Here is a 21817-nt window from a genome sequence, read left to right on the forward strand (position 1 = left end):
TGCCCCAAGTCTCAAATTTATTAGAATATGTTTGGCGAAGTTGGGAAAAATAGTCAGCAGGAAGGTACCAATGTGATTTAGTCTGGTCAAAATTAACTATCTTTTTGTATTTTTTTTGTCCTTTGTGCGCTCCATGGTTTCAAATTCAGCAATAGTTTTGTTAACTTTGTCTACAGCTGCTTTAGCGTCAGCAACCACATTTCCTTCATTAAGATGTTTTTCCAAATCAGCAATGATTACCAATTCACGTTTACTATGCTCCAAAGCTGTGTCTATGCCATGGATTAACCAATGGCGGGAGAATGTAACACCAATATGGCTAAACCCTTTCATAAACTTGGGATCGTTAGTAAAAATAACAGGAACATTACAGACCTGTAGGCCCATCGGAATCACATCCTTCTCTAGATATTCTGTCATCATTTATGCAGGAAGATTTGTGCGTACATGTTTTTTCTTGCATTGTTCCAATTCATCTAGTAATGCTTGTGCTTCAGTCCCAACAGGCATAGCTGTTGATGGCCCCAATAATAATGGACCACTTATTATTCTAGAGATGTATTCTTCAGAATATGTTGGCAAAGAAACATTAGTTATCTTTAATATGACCTAATGTCAAGCCAACAAGGCCCTTACAGCTAACAGCTGTACTGTAATAAGTTACAACAACAAGGGCAACCCTAGAACATGAACCTGAGGCAATAGCTACTGTATTCCAAACAATGGTTCAAGAGCTACAATAAACAAATGAAAAAATAATAGCTAAAGCGGTGAAAAGAAAGGACTAGTCTCTGAACATAGCAAAAACTATACTAACTTAATTTAGCAAAAACCATATACATAAAAATTCTTAGTAAAAAGGATTTTAATCCAAATTCCATGTAACACACACAAAATCAAAAATATTGGGGGTGCTCTGACAGTTACACAAACAATGATAAAATAATGAACATTGACAAGTGTAGACTGAACAAACTGGCAGAGAAAAAACATGAAACAGCAAATAATAAAACAAATACACAATATAACAATTGTGTCCTCTCCAAATTAGGCCACGTTTTAAAGCATTTCGACCCAGGAGTACTTAAAGGGTCATCTTCAGGACAATTACTTTCAATACAAGAGCGTCCACTTTCTTTTCTACAAAAATAAAATATATACATGGTTTTGCCACAGAAAAAATTGTTAATTTTCCATTTTTTATATTTCTTTATTATTTAACAACAAATGTGTGATACGAAAAGATCTAAAAGGGTGATTTTTAGAAGAAGAAAATTAAATAAAGCAAGCCCAAGAGACCAAAATTAGAGAAATGAAAAAAAAATAGAGACAAAAAGCAAAGACTCAAAAAAAGGGAAGAGACTAAACAGTCACCTGACTGGGTCTCCGTAATATACACAATAGCCTCAATCTTTGTTATATTAGGCAAAGGATGCCTGAATTGAAATGGAGAACCAATAGTTGTAAAAAAAATCTAAAAAAAAAATAAAAGGCATATGTTTTACAAATAAGGACAGATTAGGTATATTATTTTCTCATTGTTTGTGTAACTGTCCGACTGCCCCCAATGTTTTTGATTTTTGTGTGTGTTACATGGAATTTGTAATAAAATCTTTTTTCTACGATTTTTTTATGTATATGGTTTTTGCGAAATTAAGTTAGTATAGTTTTTGCTATGTTCATGCACTACTTCTTTCTTTTCACTGCTTTAGCTATTATTTTTTCATTTGTTAATTGTAGCTCTTGAACCACTGTTTGGAATACAGTACGTTTTCACCTGTAACTTCATTTAAGTATGGTAGATTTTTTTAAAGCAATATACCATTACGTCCGCTGGACCCTCCTGGTTGCACGGATATATAGGACTTGTAGGTTCACCAAGAACTTGAGCTACCCAGAGCCAATAACAGAGCTGCGCTTTGCAATGTTTTTTCATTGTGTACTGGGTATACAGCAGTTCATTTGGTAAAACATAAAGAGTTAAAAATCAGTATCAAGGTAACGTATGGTATTTCTGAAATGGGAACAAAATATGGAGTTTAGAAGCAGTGGTTATTTGCATATCTCCATAATGGCGGGTACCCATACATGTGAATTAAAGGGCATTTTTCAAAATTACTTTTTTCACATTGCCCTACATTTGGAAGGCAGTATTCCATAGAAAGTCAATTTTTGATAACACTTTTTCTACTATTCTGTGTTCTAATAAGTCTCCTGATACAAATTGTACCTCACGTAGTGAGTAGGCCTAGTGTCTGCAAGAGGAAATAGACAAAAATGCAACATGGACACATCACATTTTTCCATTGAAAACGTACTTTTTTTTTGCAGTGTGCCTAGCTATGGATTTTGGACCCTAGCACAGCTGGCACCTAAGGAAACCTTGCAAACCTCTAAAAAAAAATGTATACTAGACACCCTGGGGATTCCAGGATGGGGTTACTTGTGTGGGTGGCTCTCACCAGGTTCTGTCACCCAGAATCCCTTGCAAGCCTCAAACTTTGTCAACAGAAAACATATTTTCCTCACATTTCTGTGATAGAAAGTTCTGGAATCTGCAGGAAGCCACAAACTTCCACCCACCATCCGGTTCCCCTAGTCTCCCGATAAAAACGGTACCGCACTTGTATGGGTATACATAGTGCCCGTGACAGGAAAGGCCCAAAACGTACTGTGGAAACTTCAAAATTATCGATCACAAAAAAGACGTAATTTTGCTAAGGGAGTCACCTGCGCCTTTGGTCCTGGGCTCAGCAGGCGTCTAGGGAAACCCACCAAACCCAGAGGAAAGATCTTGGGAACCAAACCACAATCATCAGTCTCTTACGATGCTTCCACTATCAGCATCCTACAAAACCTGGTCAACCGCTAAGACAGCGGTTTTTAAGGGGCAAAACTGGGCACTCAGACACATGCTCAAGATCTAGTTTGAGCTTACCTGTTAAAGAGACTGAACAGACTGGATTCGCCAGTAGCGATGTTCTCAAAAACTAAATGAGGGCCCCAGTAGAAGGACGGCATATACACTGAAGGTCCCAGTAGGAATTAATGGCAAAACACACTAAGTATGACAGTCCCAGTGTAATGATGTGTGTGTACTGCATGTGAGCACTTAGGATTTCACTTCCCAGGAATCCCATAGCCTGGGGCTTTTGACGAGCCCGCACAAGATTTTGAAATCTCACCAGCCATCTTGCATAGAAGAGGGCATAAAAGCAATGCCTATTGACTGCACCTTTGCTAGACACTCTCTGCCTATCTGATAGACGGACCTTCATCTTTCCTGATTTTGGTTTCTGCCCAGCGACCCGTCAGGGTGAGTGCTTTGTACCTGATCAGCATCGCCGAGTGCGCTACCAAGATCCTCTGCTTCCTGCTACCAGCCTTGCGGAGTGCACTGCCACGATCTCCGCATCCCGATCTCAGCCCGACCCACTTTTCTGCAGCCTCAGCCCACGAGAACCTAAAGGAGAGAAAAAGACAAGCGAAGTACAACAGGACTGAATGTGTGCACGTGCATGGCAAAAACTGACATGGCATTTATGTTTGTTGAAAAAACGTCAGTGCTTGCGAGTGAGCTAATAAATTTCTTGAGAGTTTGGCCGTGCAAGCAATTAGACACTAGAACTCCTGAGCATGTTGGTTATTAAGACGATGCTCAAGTACACGGGTGATGTGAGACTTATCACCAACCCTTGAAAGATAATTGTTGTGCACGTTAAGAGGTGTGTCTTTCCAACTCCCAATTCTGCGATCAAGCTAAACAGCCTCTTAGTTCATGTGAGTGAGTCTGACCAAGTGCATGCGACATATGAGTGAATCAGTGCAGGTGGGGAGATCTGGTATATGAGCAAGTTGGTATTCTTAATCTCCTTTTCATACAGGCATTATGTGACAACCTCCAGATGGGCTCCATTCCAAAGCTGCTTCCTTGAGAGAAAATCCAGGGGGCACATCAAGAGGAAGGCCCATCCGGACCACACAGTGCCAGCAAGATGTCTTTTGTTTTTTAAACCACACCCCTATTCCCCTGGGTGTGTTTCTTGTCGAGCAGTATATCTGTCCCCCTTGTTGATTTTAAGGGGAGTGGACGGAGTGTCTTCACACCACCGTTCGTTCCTGCTGGGCCAGGACACCATGTTAGTGCTTGTTCATGCATCCAGCCTTCTAACAGCCACAGATACAAGTCCTTGAAAAACAGTTTGTCCACATTTTGTAGTTCAGACAGTTCTTCCCATGATTTATCCTTCCTGTTGCCTCGTCGTCTCCTGGTACGAATCTCACTATCACTTGTCTAATACAAAACAAATGTTTATTCACTAACTAATGAAGGCTTCTGGAAAGTACAGCAACTGCAGTGGAAAGAAAAAAATAGCATGTGCAAAACAACAATACAGCCGGAAAAACAGGCCTTTCAATGTTAGCAAATACATCTCTGTTCATATGGCATCAACGGTTAGGCTAACTTAAGTCAGTACATTATTATTTATTTTGTATGCTTATAAGGCCTAAGTATGATTGCTTCCTGCTACATTTTTAATACATAATAAATGTATTATTTAGCATAGACTTTTCCACTTTTCAGTTAAATGTATTTTTGTTTGCAAAATGAAGAAATGTTCTTTATCAGTTGTAACTGTGTAGACTCTGGGTCTTGGCAGGTCCTGCAAGAGATATTCAGCCAAGTTGGTAATGCATGACTTCAATCTTGCAATTATCTATTGGCTACCAATAGCTAGAAGAACAGTGTCTGAGGCACTCTGCATTGTCAACAAAGTCTCTCAAGGAACAGAACCACTATACCTACAAGTTAAGTTCAAGCAATTCAGAAAATAGGACACTTCATTCCTTACCATAAGAACCCCGTAGGAGAAACTGCATCCTCAGTACAAGCCACTGAGCTCTGGGACTTCCTACCAGCCAGGATCATATAATCTTCAGAAGACAGTTGAAAACTAGGTTACTACATCATACCACTACTCTGGTCTAAATCCTGGAAAAACATTCCCGTCTTCATTTTCAATCTTCAGCTTACAACCCAAAAATAGGTAACAGCCCAACTAGCAAATTACTTTCTGTATGCAGATAATATATTTTTTGAAAAGGCTTACCTATGGTCACTTGGGTATTATATAATTGCGTCAATTCCCATATACCATTTCTGACTCGCACTAATGCTAACACCATACCACTCAGCTTTTGGCAACCAAATGTAACTTACCCCTCTTATAAGACATATCTTCTACAGGACTTGTCCATTACCAGACTGTAAACTAGCCATCACCAAATAAAGAGGATGGAATAGCTGAAGAGATCTCTCACATACTGCTGGTCAATCAGAGTACTTTAATTTAGTCTACCACTACATGATTAAATATCTATACATTATGGCTGCTTCTTTACATTTTAACACTCAGATATGGGCTGATAGTTGCAAAGCATATCCCAACAGATTTCTCTACTTTTTTTTTCTCCCTAACCATCCCAGCTCAGGACCAAAGCTATGAGCAACATTTCAGGTTTGACAACCCAGTGCATAACTAACTATGGTCATAAGAAATACAGAAATACTATGAAGGGACCTTCACAGCTGCTCAAAGTTGGCAGCTTATATAAAACCATAAACTGCGTGCTGATCTCTCACACCTCATCATCCACCACAAACTAACTCTGCGTCCCAGAACACGATAACTACACCTCAGTGGTAATCACACATTTCCCAGATAGAATCAAAAAACAATGACAACATCAGTCCAACCACAACCCATCAAACCCAGCGGCAAGGGCTTCCGTGCGCCACATATGGGTGGTAAACTCAATATAAAGGCTGCATGGATGTATGTTTGACGTTAAGCATTGAGATTTGAAGAAGAGGAGTTGCAGTGTTGATACCAGCCCCCCAAACTTTTCCCCAGCCTGACCCTGGAGTAACGAGAGGCGTGCAGCGAGCGGTTAAAACTAACTGTGTGGGGACGCCTAAGTGGAACTGAGCAATGACATTACTTTCTGCGACTCCTACAGCAATTCCTCTGACTCCAGGGGGCGAGCTGAGGGGAGCATGAAAATCGAGAGCATGAAGAGTGTGGTAAGGGGAATGGAGGTGCAGTAAGGTATAGGGCATTAGACCGTGGGCTCGCTGAATCGCACAGAAAACACTAGTTACTTACCTGTACACTATGGTTCTCCAGTATTATCTTTCATAGATTCACATGCTTGTATCTTCCCCGTCGTCATGGTGGGAGTCTTGCGGTAACAGAATGACTATAACATTAACAGAGTAAAACACTGCATAGAAAATCCCATAGGGGACCATAATATTTGGTTGACAAACCTCCTCATTATTTGGTCCAAAACTCAGCCAATCAGCTGCCAGCCCTGACATCACACGCCCCAGCAGAGCCATCATACCTCATATTTCCAGCCCCGATTGAGAGGAAAGGATATATCTAGAGATGTGAGGTCTACCTGAGTAACTGGAAGGTGGGAGGGCCGCATGTGAATCTATGAAAGATAATACTGGAGAACCATAGTGTACAGTGAGTAACTCGTTTTTTCTCCAGTATTGAATATTTCATAGATTCACATGCTTGTATCTTATTATAGGAGCGTTGCTCAGGATAGAACCTCACAGCCTTTGTGGGCTCTGCTCCTATTTTAGAATATCAACAATCATAAGAATTGAATATCTTTCATAATTTTACACAATGCATATCCATTGACGAGACATAATAGAAATACAGTAGGAGCATGACTTTGAAATACATGCATATATATAAATAATGGGATTATATAAAGCCTGAACAATACCAGATGGCGTAGAACTGCTTGTCCCACAGCTGTGTCACTTTGCCATGCTGTATCTAGACAATGTTGCGGCTCTGCAAATGTCTGGCAATGACACTCCTGCAAATAGGGCCGTAGATGTTACCATCTTTCTGGTGGAATGCGCATGTACTATGGATTGAAGAGGTTTACCGGCTTTGTCATGGCACAAAGAGATAGCCGAAGAAATCCATCTAGAAATACTAGATCTGGATAGTGCCAAACCCTTCCGTGGACCAGAAAATACCACAAAAAGTTGGCTCGATTTTCTGAAAGATTTTGTTCTGTCAATATAGAACTTTAGACACCTTTTGACGTCCAGAGAATGTAGAGATTTTTCGGCAGACGTGGAAGGACCCCTAAAAAATGTAGGCAACACCACAGGCTCATTGAGATGAAATGTGGAGGAAACCTTAGGAAAGAACTTCGGATTTGTCCTTAAGATAACCTTGTTTGGTCGAAATTGGAGAAAGGGTTCTGAAATCGAGAGAGCCTGAATTTCGCTTACTCTTCTTGCTGAAGTGAAAGCTAAAAGCAAGGCCGTTTTCCATGAGAGAAATTGTAGATCCGTTTTATGTATCAGTTCGAAAGGAGACTTCATGAGTTGTGCCAGAACTGTATTAAGCTGCCAAGAGACCGTTGAACGGTGAATTGAGGGAAACGTCCTGAAAAGACCTTTGAGAAATTCTTTTATCACTCTTTGGGACCAGAGAGATGGACGGTTAGGATCCCTTGTGTATCTTGAGATAGCTACCAAATGCACTTTTATAGAAGCATGTGAGAGATTCGCCTTACCCAAGTGTAAAGTGTAAAGATAAGGCAGAATTTGATCTGAAGAAATATTAAAGAGATGAAGATTTTGAGAAGCGCACCATTGACAAAACCTCTTCCATTTAGCGGTATAGGTCTTGTTTGTAGAGATTGCCCGTGCTTTAGAGAGAATGTCCCGGCATTTTTGAGAAATATTTAAGGATTGGAACACATCTTGTGAGGTTCCATGCCGACAAATTGAGGGATTTAAAATTTGGGTGAAGAATTTGACCTTCGTTCATGGAGATCAGGTTCCGCCAGAATGGGAACTGAATCCTGGGTGTCGCTGACAGTTTGAGGAGATCAGAGAACCAAGCCTGTCTCTGCACAGCTGGAGCTATCAGGATCAAGCCTCACGGCTCCGATTGCATTTTCCGTATCAATGTTGAGATAAGCGGGAAAGGAGGGAATGCATATGCGAACATCCCTGTCCAGCACATTTGAAGTGCGTTGCACCACGATCCTTTCTGATGAAATCTGCTTGCAAAGTGCTTGCATTTTGAGTTGTGAACGGTCGCGAAAAGATCCAGTGATGGGGTTCCCCATAGGCAAAAGACTTGGAGAAGTTGATCTTGATGTAATTCCCATTCGTGAGAAGCATTTGGAGATCTGCTGAGAGCATCTGCCCTTGAGTTGTCCACTCCCGGAATGTGCTGAACTTGTAGAGAGATTTTGTGGAGAAGTAACCACCTCCAAATCTCTTGCACTTGTCTTGAGAAGTTCCGACCTTGTACCCCCTTGTTTTAGTAGATAAAACATGGTAGTCGTACTGTCAGTCCTGACCAGAACCGTGGAACCTTTGATCCTGGGAAGAAAGCCTGTAATCTCAAGAACACTGCCTTTAACGCTAGCAGGTTGATGTGAAGATGAGTTTCTCTTTTTGACCAATGACCTTGTATTTCTAATTCTTGGAGATGTGCTCCCCAACCTTGTAGAGATGCGTCTGTCATCATAACATAACTGTGATGCTGAGGTACAAATAGCAGACCTTTTGTTGGTCTTCGAAAGACCCTTGAGATTGAATCCACTGCTTGTCCAGAAGTTCTTGAAGAGGCCTCATATGCAGCCTGCAATTGGGAAGCAATGGAATACAAGAAGACATCATCCCCAATAATGACTTGTAGATTCTCACCGAAGCAAACTTTCTTTGAAGAAGAGAAGCCAGGTTTATTATCTTCTGAACACGTTCCTCTGAAGGGTAAGCTTTTGCTTCTTTTGTACGAAGCATGGATCCTAGAAACTGAAGAGATTGAGATGGGAGAAGACATAACTTTTCTATATTGACTTTCAGACCCAGACGACTGAAGAGATCCATGCAACACTGCCGAGAGAGCAGTGTTTCCTGAAGCGAAGAACCTGTTATGATCCAGTCGTCTCGATACGGTAAGACTTGGAAACCTTGAAGTCTTAAGTGAGCTGCCACTGGCACTATACACTTCGTAAAAACCCGTGGGGCCGATTTCAGACCGAATGGCAAGACTCTGAATTGGTAGTGGCGCCTGCCAACATGAAGCAAAGACATTTTCTGTGTTTTATGTGGATCGGGATGTGAAAATAAGCATCTAAGAGATCCAGGGATGCCAAGTAGTCCCCTCTGCAAAGTAATATTTCTTGAAGGGATAACATGTGAAAAGGAATCTTTTTGATGAATTTGTTCAAACTTCTCAGGTTCATTACCTTTCTCCATTTCCCTGTAAGCTTCTTCTTTATTAGAAAGAAATGCGAATAAAAGCCTTTCCCTCATTGAAGACGTGGCACTTCCTCTATTGCCTCCTTTTGTAAGAGCGATAAAATTTCAGTTTTGAGAGCGGACAGGTGCTGTTGTTTTCTGAGAATAGGAGGCTGATTTGGAGGCTTCTGTATAAATTCCAGGGTATGGCCTGATGAATAATGTCCAAAACCCATTTGTCCGTTGTAATTGACCTACATGCTTGGTAAAACAGAGTCAGATAATGGTTGTTGGAGCTTGAACCAGTGGCGGACGCTGTGCTGAAGTAAATGTCTTCTATTAGGCTGTTGAGACTTGCCTCTTGCCGATGGATTTCCTTTTGTCTACTGCTGATACGAGGAACCTGAGGATTGAAACTGCTGACAACTTGAGAACTGGCGATATCCCTGTTGATTGTAAGGCTGATATCTGCCAGATTGATATTGGTCTTTGAGTATACTGTCCTCTCGACCTTCTCCTTCGAAAGGACTGAAACCTGCCCTGTTGCAGAGAGACCAGTGCCCGTGCCATATTAGTGTCAGCCTTGATGCCTTGAAGGGCTTCATCTATGTGCTTTCCGAACAGATTTTCTCAGTCGAACGGCATGTCAATTATTTTCGCTTGGACTTCTGGTCTAAACGAAGTGGCTTTAAGCCACCCCTGTCTTCTCAGCGCCACCGCAGCTGCCATCTGTTCAAAAGAAAGCGAAGACATATCCATTGCTATATCAATGGACTCAGAAGCCGCTCTGGAACCATCCTGGATTATGGCGGCTGCCTCTTCTTTTTTTATCCTCTGGTAAATGTGACAATAAAGGAGCTATAGCCTACCACATTTGGCGATTGTATCTACTGAGGAGAGCTAACACATTTGCACCTCTAATCGCTGCTGCCGCTAACACAGCAAAACGCTTTCCTGCTCCATCCATGCGTCTTCCTTCCTTATCCGGAAGAGCTGCAGTTGTTGAGACCGGATTTTTCAAATTGCGCTGCTCTGCCTGCATCACCACAGACTCCGGCCGTGGAGACCCAATTAAACATGCAGGAGAGGAGGTTGGTGCCCGATACTTCTCAATCCTAGCACCAAGGCTGCGACGGAGGCTGGGTTCTTCATCAGTTTTAATCCTTCTTCCCAAATCTATAATTGGGATTGACCGGACAGATTTCCATGATTCCTCTTTAAAGTCGTAAAGAAAACATTCTGCTTCTTTGACAGGAAGCGGGAGTTCAAACCTTTTTGAGGCCTTTTCCATGATATGCAATCCCCCAATATCTTGAGGAGGCGAAGTTGCTGGAGACGGCGATGGAGATGGCGTAGTAGGGATAACGTATTCATCCCGTTCTATCTCAACTGGACTTTCCTGAAGTAGTCCGCCTTCTTCTGGTTGATCTCCGTCACTTTCCATTAGATCATCTCTGATTGTAACAATAGTAGGGGAACGGATCTTTTGAATTGAAGGCGTAGGAGGAGGCGGTGCTGAGCCTTTTGAACCTGAACAGGACGTGTTGTGGGCTTTGAAGCGGGAGTGTTAGTCTCTGGAAAACGACGATAGTAGTCGTTTATCATATGGCGAACATCTGTTACTAGGGAAATTGGCATAGAAACAGTTTCCTCTCTCACCTCCTGTTGAACTTCTTCCTCCTCCTCATAGTCGTAAGACTGTTAAAAAGACTCATATCTCTTTTCTGTCACATGACGGTCTTGAAAAGAAAAGACTTCCTGAACTTCCTGGTACTCCTCATCATCAGTGTCCTGGCTTTTAATCTGAAGCTGGGATGGGCTATAAGCTACTCCAGATTCCTCATCCTCTGACTGCATTTCCAGCAGAGTCAAAGGAGGCAACGGTGAAACTTCGGTCCAACTGGTAAAATCAGCAGATTTCTTTGCCGCCAATGAGCCCGTCGACGGAAGGAAGGAATTAAAATAAGGAGAACCGTGTCTGATAGGGATGGTTCAGTAACATTCAGTTCCGGTACAAGAAGCAGTCGGATCGATTATATACTTGTGAACAAGGAATTCTGGCTGAACCTTGTAGACATGAGAATAGAGGATAGGGTGGAGAGTGACCATAATCCCTTGTTGTTACAAATGGCCTGTCTGAATACGTCTCCTGATGTGGATCCCATATTGGGAGTTGAAATCTTACAAAGTAATGATATGAGACGAGTAAAATGGTCTAAAATTATTTTAAAAGAGGATGAGCTAGGGGCCATTAACATCTTGGCATCCACAGCTATAGAAGATCTCATAGGTAGCCAAGACAAACCGGGCTACGAGTCCAAAGTTGCACTTGTGCATAACAATCTTTTAAATAAACTGAAAGGTTTTTTTACTACTGCAAAATCCTCAAATAAAGTTACTGCAAAGGCTTCCGTAGAGTCTTGGTATGGTAACACATGCATGGTGGCCTATAAAGCATTATCCCAGGCGATCCATTCTAAGAACAGGGAGAACATCCAACAAGCTCGTGCAGAATATAAGCAGGTTCAACACCAAGCTAAAAAGGAATAGGAAGAGGAATATTGGCTAGAATTATATGGAGCCAGCTTAGATAGGAATATGGCAGGTTTCTGGTTCCTCCTGAAATGGGGTAGGAGCTGTATTGCCCAACCACCAATTAACCATGTACCCCCAGAGAATTGGGTGTCCCATTATAAAAAACAATTTGTATTGGGACAGGACGAATGTATCTTATCTCAAGGGTGGGTGGTTAACCAAATTGGTATACCTATGTTAAGTTTTACGAGAAAGGAAGTTGAAGCTGCCCTTAATAGTATACGTATTGGTAGAGCCCCTGGGATCGATTGTGTCCCTGCTGACTTGTTTCTGTATAACAAGGAGGTTTGGGCAAGTTATATACAGATTCTGGCAAATGCAATAGCAAAGGGCGCCCCTATACCAGACGCTTGGAAAGGAGCAGAGATTTTACCCATCTATACTACTAGTATAAAGAGAGAACAGAAACCTTTTGGCAAGGTAAACAAGGGAACCACAGCGCCAATCCACACACCCAATACATTGTTGGAATCCTCAGGGTGTGTAGATGGACATAGGCGACATTAAATGTAAAAAAACGTAAATTAAAATTTGTAAACTAAGTAGTCCCCTACAACAAGCGCCGGCCGCGATGTAGTGCTAACCGCGACCTACACCTGCGTGATGACGACAGGCGAGGAGGAGCGGTGATGAGCGGCTACGTGCGGCGAGGAGTGGGCGGGGGCCTGGGAGTGGGGGCTAAGTCCGGTGGGCGGCTGAGGTAAGGCAGAAGCGGGCGGGAGGCAGGCAGTCGGGCAGCGGTATATGCAATGTCGGGGCGGGCGGGGGGCGGCCGGGAGGCGGGAGGTGGGCGGGCGGGCAGCGGTATACGCAATGTCGGGGCGGGCGGGGGGCCCGGACGGGACTAAGCAAATGCTCAAAATGCAGCCCCCTTCTGCCCCCGGGCAACGCCGGGGCGGGCTGCTAGTTTTTAAAAAAGGGGATAGATCTGACCCAGGAAATTACATGCCTAAAAGTCTGATCGGTTGTTTACAGAAGGTAATTGCCAGGCTGGTCCTGAGTCACATACAAGTCTGGATTGACAAATATAGTATTTTATCCCCTTTACAGGCAGGGTTCCATGCACATCAGAGCACCATAGACCAGGCTTTTAGATTTGTTTTAATTTACTGGCATGTAGTTCTTCTTAACGGCGGGAGAATTTATGCCGCTTTCGTAGACCTTAAGACGTCATTTGACTTGGTGCCAAGAGCTAGGTTGTGGGAAGTCTTAGCCGAACAGGGGTTGTCAAGGGACTTGTTGGCATTTCTGATAAAGTTACATGAAGGAAATTTTGCCCAAGTCCGTTGGGGACAGTATGGCCAAGTGACAGACAGTTTCAATGTAGAAAGAGGGGTTAGGCTGGGGTGCGTGCTGGCACCAACCTTATTTTCATTTTACATTAACAGGGTTATAAACTACTTTGAGAATCATGCTACCGACGCCCCAACATTAAAAGGTAGAAAAATACCCCTGTGAATGTTTGCCGACGACACCCTGCTGCTGTCAAAAACCCAAATGGGTCTTCAGGTGGCTATAAATAGGTTTGAGACATTTTGCAAGGACTATGGTCTCATAATTAATGTAGCCAAGACCAAGTTTATGGTTCTCCATAACCAGAAATCAGTAAAAGGGAAGGCTACAATGAATAACGTTCCACTTGAGCAGGCGAATGTATTTACATATCTGAGTTTTACACTAAGTTCCAAACTAAAGTGGGCCCCGCATGTGGACATGCTGTTACTTAGACATGCCCAATTGTCAGGGGCACTGCTCAAAGAACATAGACACCCTTATTCAAAGCCTATAGCCCCTATATTGAAAATATACAATGCCAAAATTTCAGCATCTGTCCTATACGGAGCGGAATTATGGGGCTTCAGCAACATCTCTGCTCTCTCGACCTCACAGAACAAATTTATGCGGTCCATAACTGGATTACCTCAATCCACTCCACTCTTACCGCTCTATTATGATCTGGGCAGTCAATTCTTGGAGGATGTGGCCCGTTTTAGACCAGTGGCATACTGGAGGAGGCTTTGGGTCACAGTGGAACTATCAGAGTATGCCCATGCTCTTCTGGAGGTCAGGAACGCAGATGGTGCGGTTGAAGCAGGTCAGGCTAGTCCTAAATGATCTGGGTTTAAAACAGTTGTGGCTTAATCCAACTAGTGCCACATTCCCGTCACGTAAAGAACTGCAGGGGCTGTACTGGAACATGGTGATGATTAAAAGATTCTCGTCCCTGACGAGTAATTCACTGTCCAAGGTCTATTTAGAGACCAAACATGAACCTGTTTATGAAAAATACTGGAATATTATCACAGTCCCAAATGATAGGAAATGGTACCACCAATTTAGGATAGGTACCCTTCCAATCAAATCGTTTACTAGTAAATGGGGTACTGCTACAAGTAAGGAATGCCCTTTTTGTCCTGCACAAGTGGAATCTATAGGCCATGTCCTTTTTATTTGCCCAACATACAAGAACCTGAGGCACAAATGATTAAAGCCGACATGCCAATTGTTGGGAATTACTTCTGGTACAGAAGCACTAAGGATTTTAAGATCTGATGAGAATTAATTCTGTATGATCGCTATCTCAAAATTCCTACACGGCATGTGGTTCCTTCGTGCACATGGTTTGGTTACATGATGAATTATGAGAAGGAAACATACTCATCTGTTTTAATGGACCTGGTTTTGTAAGTGGCTGTATGGACGCCATTGTTTTAATTAGATTTTTATGATAATTTATTTATAGTAATTATGTACGTAGGCAACATTGGAATTTTCAGGGATTCTTGAACTCTCTAACTCTTGGATAATGGAATTGATTTTAAATGAATGGATTATTGTTTTAAATATATATATGTCTTTCATGAATTTGAATTCGAATAAAGACTAATTTGACTTGACTTAAAGTAATGGATGTCTTTGACTTCGGAGACTTAAAATGTGTCATCGATGAGTCTCCCGTCGACGACATTCCCGTTGTCCACGCAATTCGGATTATCGTCGACGATGCCGTCTATGTCAATGATGCCGTCGACGCAGATGGCGTTGACTAGGTCGACGTGGACGTTGACTGTGTCGACGTTGATCTCCCCGTCGACGGGATCGTCGACTAACTCTTCTTCGACGATGTTGTCGTCGACGTTGACAAAACTGTTGTCGTCGAAATCGTTGTCGTCAACGAAGTCATCGTCGTTTTGACAGGAATCAAAGCTGGAGATACTCCTACCTTGGAAGAAGGAGCAGATGACACCTCCCTTGAAACAGAAGACCTTTTTAACGGTGTTTGAGGTAAAGAAGATGAAGATGCTTCTTTTTCTTTGGTCTTTTGCTTTTTAGTGTCTGTTTTCTCCACAGAAGCAGAAGACTTTCTTTTCTTGGAAGACTGAGGATCAACCTCTTCTTCAGAGTCCGAATCTGAAGTGGCCTTCTTCTTTTGAAGCCACAATAATAAACGTGCCTCCCTGTCCCTCAAGGTTTTAGCCAAGAAGGTTCTGCAATGCTTGCAGTCTTTAGGGACATGCTTAGGGTGGAGACAGCACAAACAGTCCTTATGTGGATCCTCAGAGTATAGTCTAGGTTTTCCACAGGATCTGCAGGGCCTGAAAAGCCTCTTTTTAGAGCTCTCAGCCATTGTAGGTAAAGTAAGTCGCAAAGTACCTTAATCCAGTAGAAATAAACTTTCAGTTGAAAAAGGTGAAAAGTTCACAGGAAATGAACTGAGCAGAGCTCAGGGAGACTCCTCTTCACACAAAGGCGATTGGAATTCTGAGGTATGATGGCTCTGCTGAGGAGTGTGATGTCAGGGCTGGCAGCTGATTGGCTGAGTTTTGGACCAAATAATGAGGAGTTTTGTCAACCAAATATTATGGTCCCCTATGGGATTTTCTATGCAGTGTTTTACTCTGTTACTGCTATAGTCATTCTGTTACCGCAAGACTCCCACCATGACGACGGGAAGATACAAGCATGTGAATCTATGAAATATTCAATACTGGAGAAGTGGCCAGTACGACTGGTGCCTCTGGAGGCAACTGCATGAACCCCGACCTTGGACTGCGCCACTCAGCGGCTGAACCATTTGGTGGGAAGACTAAAGATAGTTAACATCTTTACAGACTGTCAGGAAAGATTACCTTCCTGTTTTCTTCCTGCAAATACTCTTATGTTGCACTATTTGATTATGATTTGATTATGAACTGTTCTTTTTTATTATCTTGCTTTGCAAATATTGAGTAATTGAAACTAATCCAAAACAGTAATATCTCTCTTGTTAATCTGAGTAATACAAGGGATTGCGGTCCCACTCACCTGAAAGCCAGGATCCACAGGACCGGAGACGATCCATCCTCTCATCTCCACATGGAACAAGTACCAGTGCGGGCAATTAGCCCTAATGGGAAAAGAGGGGTAAGAGACAAAGAGAAGGAAACGATTCTGAAGACAACACCGCTCCCACTTTGGATACAAGGGAGTCCTTTCTGGTATGTATGCCTGATCAAGGATAGGAGTTTGAACAGCTTACTCTGAAAATACACATGGAAAGAGTGAAATAGTGATCAGAGCATAAAGGATAAAAAACCCAGTGCCACCGTTTAGTAAACAATCTCAAGATATAGTACTCACCCAGAAATACCTTTCAGCAAACATCCTTAACCCCCACGGACTGCTGGTACCAAAGCACACAAAATCTTGAAAACATATAAATATCCCAATTATCTATCAAAGAGAGATATCATGGGACAAAGTCTTGGTAAAGGAAAAGATATATATATGTTGCCAATATATACTTATTTCAAAGGGTCCAGGGTACAAAGTCACAAACCAATGAGAGTAAAGATAGAGCAACAACGAGACCAATGTCAGGTAAGTAAGAGAAAATAACTCTTAAAGGTTTAAACAGGAGCAAAGCAATAATCGGTACAGTGACGTTTAGAAGAAGAAACTGAGTGCAACGTTCCACATATTTCAGGGCTGCACGGGTAGATTTCAAACAGAAATGGTCAATGGTTAAAATCCAATGGCTTAGGATAATTGCAACATCCAGGTGAACAGAGAGTAAGGGTCTGGTAGGACAGGAGGAATCCAACCAGACAAGCCAAGCGTCAAAGCACAGGGAATCCTAGAACGCGTTAAACGAAAAGGAAACAAACTTCCAAATGCGGCATACAAAGATCCTCCTCCTGCATTGGAAAGTCAAAGCCAAGCACCTCAGCAACAATGTCCCCCCTTCTGTGTGATTTCAGCAGACACATAATGCTGCGATCTTGCACATCTACAAAACGGTACACCATTAGGAGGCAATTCAACAGGTGAACATTGTATCTGTGTATACACAAACAATTCACAATGGTACACAAAAATTAGAATGCACATGCATATTCCCCTAATTCAGAGTGAAACAAGAGTGATCTTATATTGGAAATAACTGGTAGTGGTGGGATGTGCCTAGCGGGATCAACCATCACCAGGAACTTCAAAAAGAAAGGGCACACACCGTGCAGGAAGTATTGGTGGTGACACAACATCTGAGTCAAAAGCAAGGGTTGTATTTCAGTCTAAAATTGTTGCAGATTTGGTCCTGCAAAATAACTACTTCTTTCAATGTAGAGGAATTGAGGTGTTTTTGGTATATGGGGAAAATAAAACTTTTATAAATTAGTCTGCCAATTTGAGTAATGCCCATCGTAAATCTTCCACTTTGTCTTCAAACTAACTCTCAGCTGAAGCCCCAAAACTTTTGCGGGTCTCTGGTGCAAATGATGGGAGATACGTGACATGACACACCATAGTATTTTGGGCTTCAGATCTTCCCCCACCTCTTTTAGATAATGAGCGTCTAAAATGGAAGTGGTTGGCCAGTGCTCTTAATGGTGCTCGTATATCGGACCCAGTATCTAAACCATATAAATTAGCAGTAAATTAAAAGTGGTTTCCTGGAATACGGCTGGACTAATGAATAATATGGATGAAATGAAATTTGTGGATAGGTTAAATTGTAGTGTAGTTCCTATATTCCCAATAGGCTCTGCGCATTGGAATAACATAAACGATAGTTTAGACGTAGGACTGAGGTCGACTAGGTCTCTATTGAATATGTTAGACTTTATTATGAATGCCAGCTAGCTCAGAGGTCACTAGAAACTTTCTCGAGTGAACAGGAAGGAGTTAACTTTCCTGAATAGATAAGAAGGGATTAGTTTCTGACAACTGCATAAACATGACAACTTTGCTCCCTCCAGAATAAAGAGTATATCTCCAGAGTCGTGTGAAAACAATAGATAGCTATTTCACTCAGTCAATCGTGCATGCTTAGTTTCAGCAGAGTGCAGAAAAATAGAGAGACGGGCATTTTCAATAAAAGTTATTTATTGAGCAGTCTTCTTTCTCATGCAAGAGAAGTGAATTGCCACAATTGCAATACTTGTCATAAAGTAAAGTGTGTACAGTAAAAGGAGTATTATGAAATAATACTGTAAGCATTTATATGGTTTCTGAGCCATATGATACTTAAAACGGATAAAATATATACAATACATACAATGATAAAAGTTGACTAAACGTACCCAGCTTGTGCTTCTAAAATACGCCTACCCCGGTGTACCTAACCTAAGCCTAGTACGTGGGAAGGAGTAAGTGAGCTGTAGTTTAAGTTAAGTTCGTTTTGCCAAGAATCTGAATCAAGAATTCTCTAAGGATTTAATCAGCTCCGTACCTTGGTTTTAGAATGAAGGGGGTCTTGTATCTCTTTCTCAGGACTCGATCTCCTAGCAACCCGCAAGGTTGACTGGAAACACTGGAGCTGGATTTCTCTCTCAGTGCGTCAAATGGGAGGGTTGGCTTCCTTTGGCACTCGCATCAGCTGGGCTTTGGGTAAGTAGATAGCCGCTCTGCTCCAAACCACCGTGTGTTGCTTAAGGCAGATGTTGGTATATTTATACCTGGAAGGTGCCGAGTTTGACGCAAGGTTGGACATAAGACGTCACTAAGAACTGGCAGTTCCTTCGGGACTCTCAGGAGTTCTAGGACAAATCAAAACAGAAGCAGGGGGAATTCCCGGGCTGCTGGAGGCTTGGTTTGTTTAAAGAAAGCGTTGTACTTTCTAGGAGTCTAGGGAAGTAGCCTTGCCGTATTTGGACTGCATTGGCTAGGACTAAATATGGATACGATTCTTATGCCTTTATAAGGATATGATTTGTTATAACCACATAAGGGCATGAATCGGGAATATTTAATTAGGGTCCTAGATAAGTTCACAACAAAATTCTGATATAATCTGAATCTAGGAACCCTGGTGTTCATCAGATCGCCAGTGAGCTGGTTATTTTACAACAGACATAAAATGAAATGGAAGTATACGAGCTTTAAAGCTTCCTCTAATCTCTTTCAAGCAGTGACCATATTCTCCCTTGAGAAGCTTGAGATGCTTGAGATGCTTGAAGATGCTTGAGATGCTTGAGATGCTTGAGATGCTTGAGAAGCTTGAGATGCTTGAGATGCTTGAAGGCTACCATTTTATTGATGAATGTTTATATTACTACTGGCTTATCCCATAATAACCTATTATATGAAATGTTTCCCTTCATAACCAAGGCCATGGCTAAGGAAAGTGAACTCCTGGTCATTTTGGTTGGAGACTTACATTTTAAAGTCGCCAACCACGCTATCCGTTTATACTCGGAGATTGATGAAGAGGAAGCACTGCATATTTCCCCATTACTTTTCCCTCCAAATAGAAGAATAGGTAAGAGAGGACAGGTACTCATTGACCAACTGGGAAAAAATGAATGTTTAATTGTAAATGGGAGATTTACCCTAGACTCGCCTGGGGAGTATATACATAAATGTTCAACAGAACAATACATTTGTTTACTATCTTATTGTCTCATACTCATTGTTCTATTTTTTAAGTGACTTGAAAACCTTACATTCTGTGCTTAGTGATCACAGACTTCTTTTTTTATGTCTCGCCTGACCTAGCGCATTCGCTGGTCTGGCGAGACATTTAGTGAGGGCTCAAACGCTACCATGGCCAGCCTAGAGCTACAGTGCATATGCACGGGCGCGCGCTTAGGAGCCAAGGTGCCAAATGGCAAACCTCGTCATACACATTAAGCGCCCAAGATCACTTTCGCCCGCTATCACTTTAGCAGCGCCCCTTTGATGTTCTCGTTCAAAGCACATCAAAGATCAAAGAACATGTCTTAATGCTTTGCTGCGCCCGTTTGACTTACAATATGCTTTCTCTTTCCACAAACTCGATGTTTGTGTTCTTTTATTTTGAGATGCTTTTAGTATTACTGTCACACACACAACCACCCACACAAGCACACATACTCAACCACACACACATAAACAAAAAAACACACACACTACCACACATACAATGACATATACACAACCAACCACCCCCACACACAACCACACATACAACCACATACACACACACAACCACACACGCAACCACACACAACCACACACACACCCACAACCAACTACAGCCAAACACAACCACACATACAAAAACATACACACTACCACACACAACCACACACACCTATACACACAGCCACACACACCTAACCACACCCATACACACAACCACACACACAACCACACACAACACATACACACAGCCACACACACAACCACTCACACACACAGAACCACTCACACACACAACCACACATACACAACACACACAACCACACATATACAACCACACACACAAACCACACACACACAAAAAACCAACCACATCCACACACACCCACAACCGCACCCACACAACCACACAACCAACCACACAAAAAAACACACACACAAAAACAAACACACACACAACCACACACATGCACGCACACACACAACACGGCATCCACAACCGCACCCACACACAACCACACCCCCACACACACACAACCAACCACACACACAACAAACCACACACACAACCAACCATACACACAACCACACACACACCAAGCATTGGCATAGCCAATAGGTCTCACCTTTGGGACCTTATAAAACAGTCGATGTGGTTGCACCAAGGATATTGTGCTGCATAACTTAATACTTAGCTGGTCCCAAAAGCGAGACATATTGGCTATGCCAATGCTTCTCTCTAGACGCAAGTATGACTTCAGTAGGGTTATGGAAAATTGATGGTCCCAACTCAAAATTAATAAAGGCTTTGGTAGGACTCGATGGGATCCTAACAAGATCTCTAACTTAAAAGGGCCTCTGGAGAAGGCTGTAAATGATTTGTACTCCTGGGAAGCCGATATTCTTTATTTTGTGGGCCAGTTTATTAAAAAGATTACAAAAACTACTGTTTTGAGGCATAGATCAAAGAACATGTTGTCTTAATGCTTTGCTGCGCCCGTTTGATTTACAATATGCTTTCTCTTTTCACAAACTCGATGTTTGTGTTCTTTTATTTTGAGATGCTTTTAGTATTACTGTCACACACACAACCACACACATACACACAAGCACACATACTCAACCACACACATAAACAAAAAAACACATACAACCACACACACAAGCACACACAAAACCACACACACAACCACAAACACAACACACACAACCAACCACACATACAATGACACACGCACAACCAACCGCCCCCACACACACAATCACACATACAACCACATACACACACACACAACCACACACACATACCACACATACAACCACACACACAACCACACACACAACCACCCACAACAAACCACAGCCACACATACAACCACACATACAAAAACATACACACCACACACACCCATACACACAACCACACACACCTAACCACACCCATACACACAACCACACACAACACACACACAACCACCAGCACACACACAACCACACATACACAACAACACACACAACCACACATATACAACCACACACACA

The sequence above is a fragment of the Lissotriton vulgaris genome, chromosome 5, assembly GCF_964263255.1.
Source record: "Lissotriton vulgaris chromosome 5, aLisVul1.2, whole genome shotgun sequence".
Taxonomy (NCBI): domain Eukaryota; kingdom Metazoa; phylum Chordata; class Amphibia; order Caudata; family Salamandridae; genus Lissotriton; species Lissotriton vulgaris.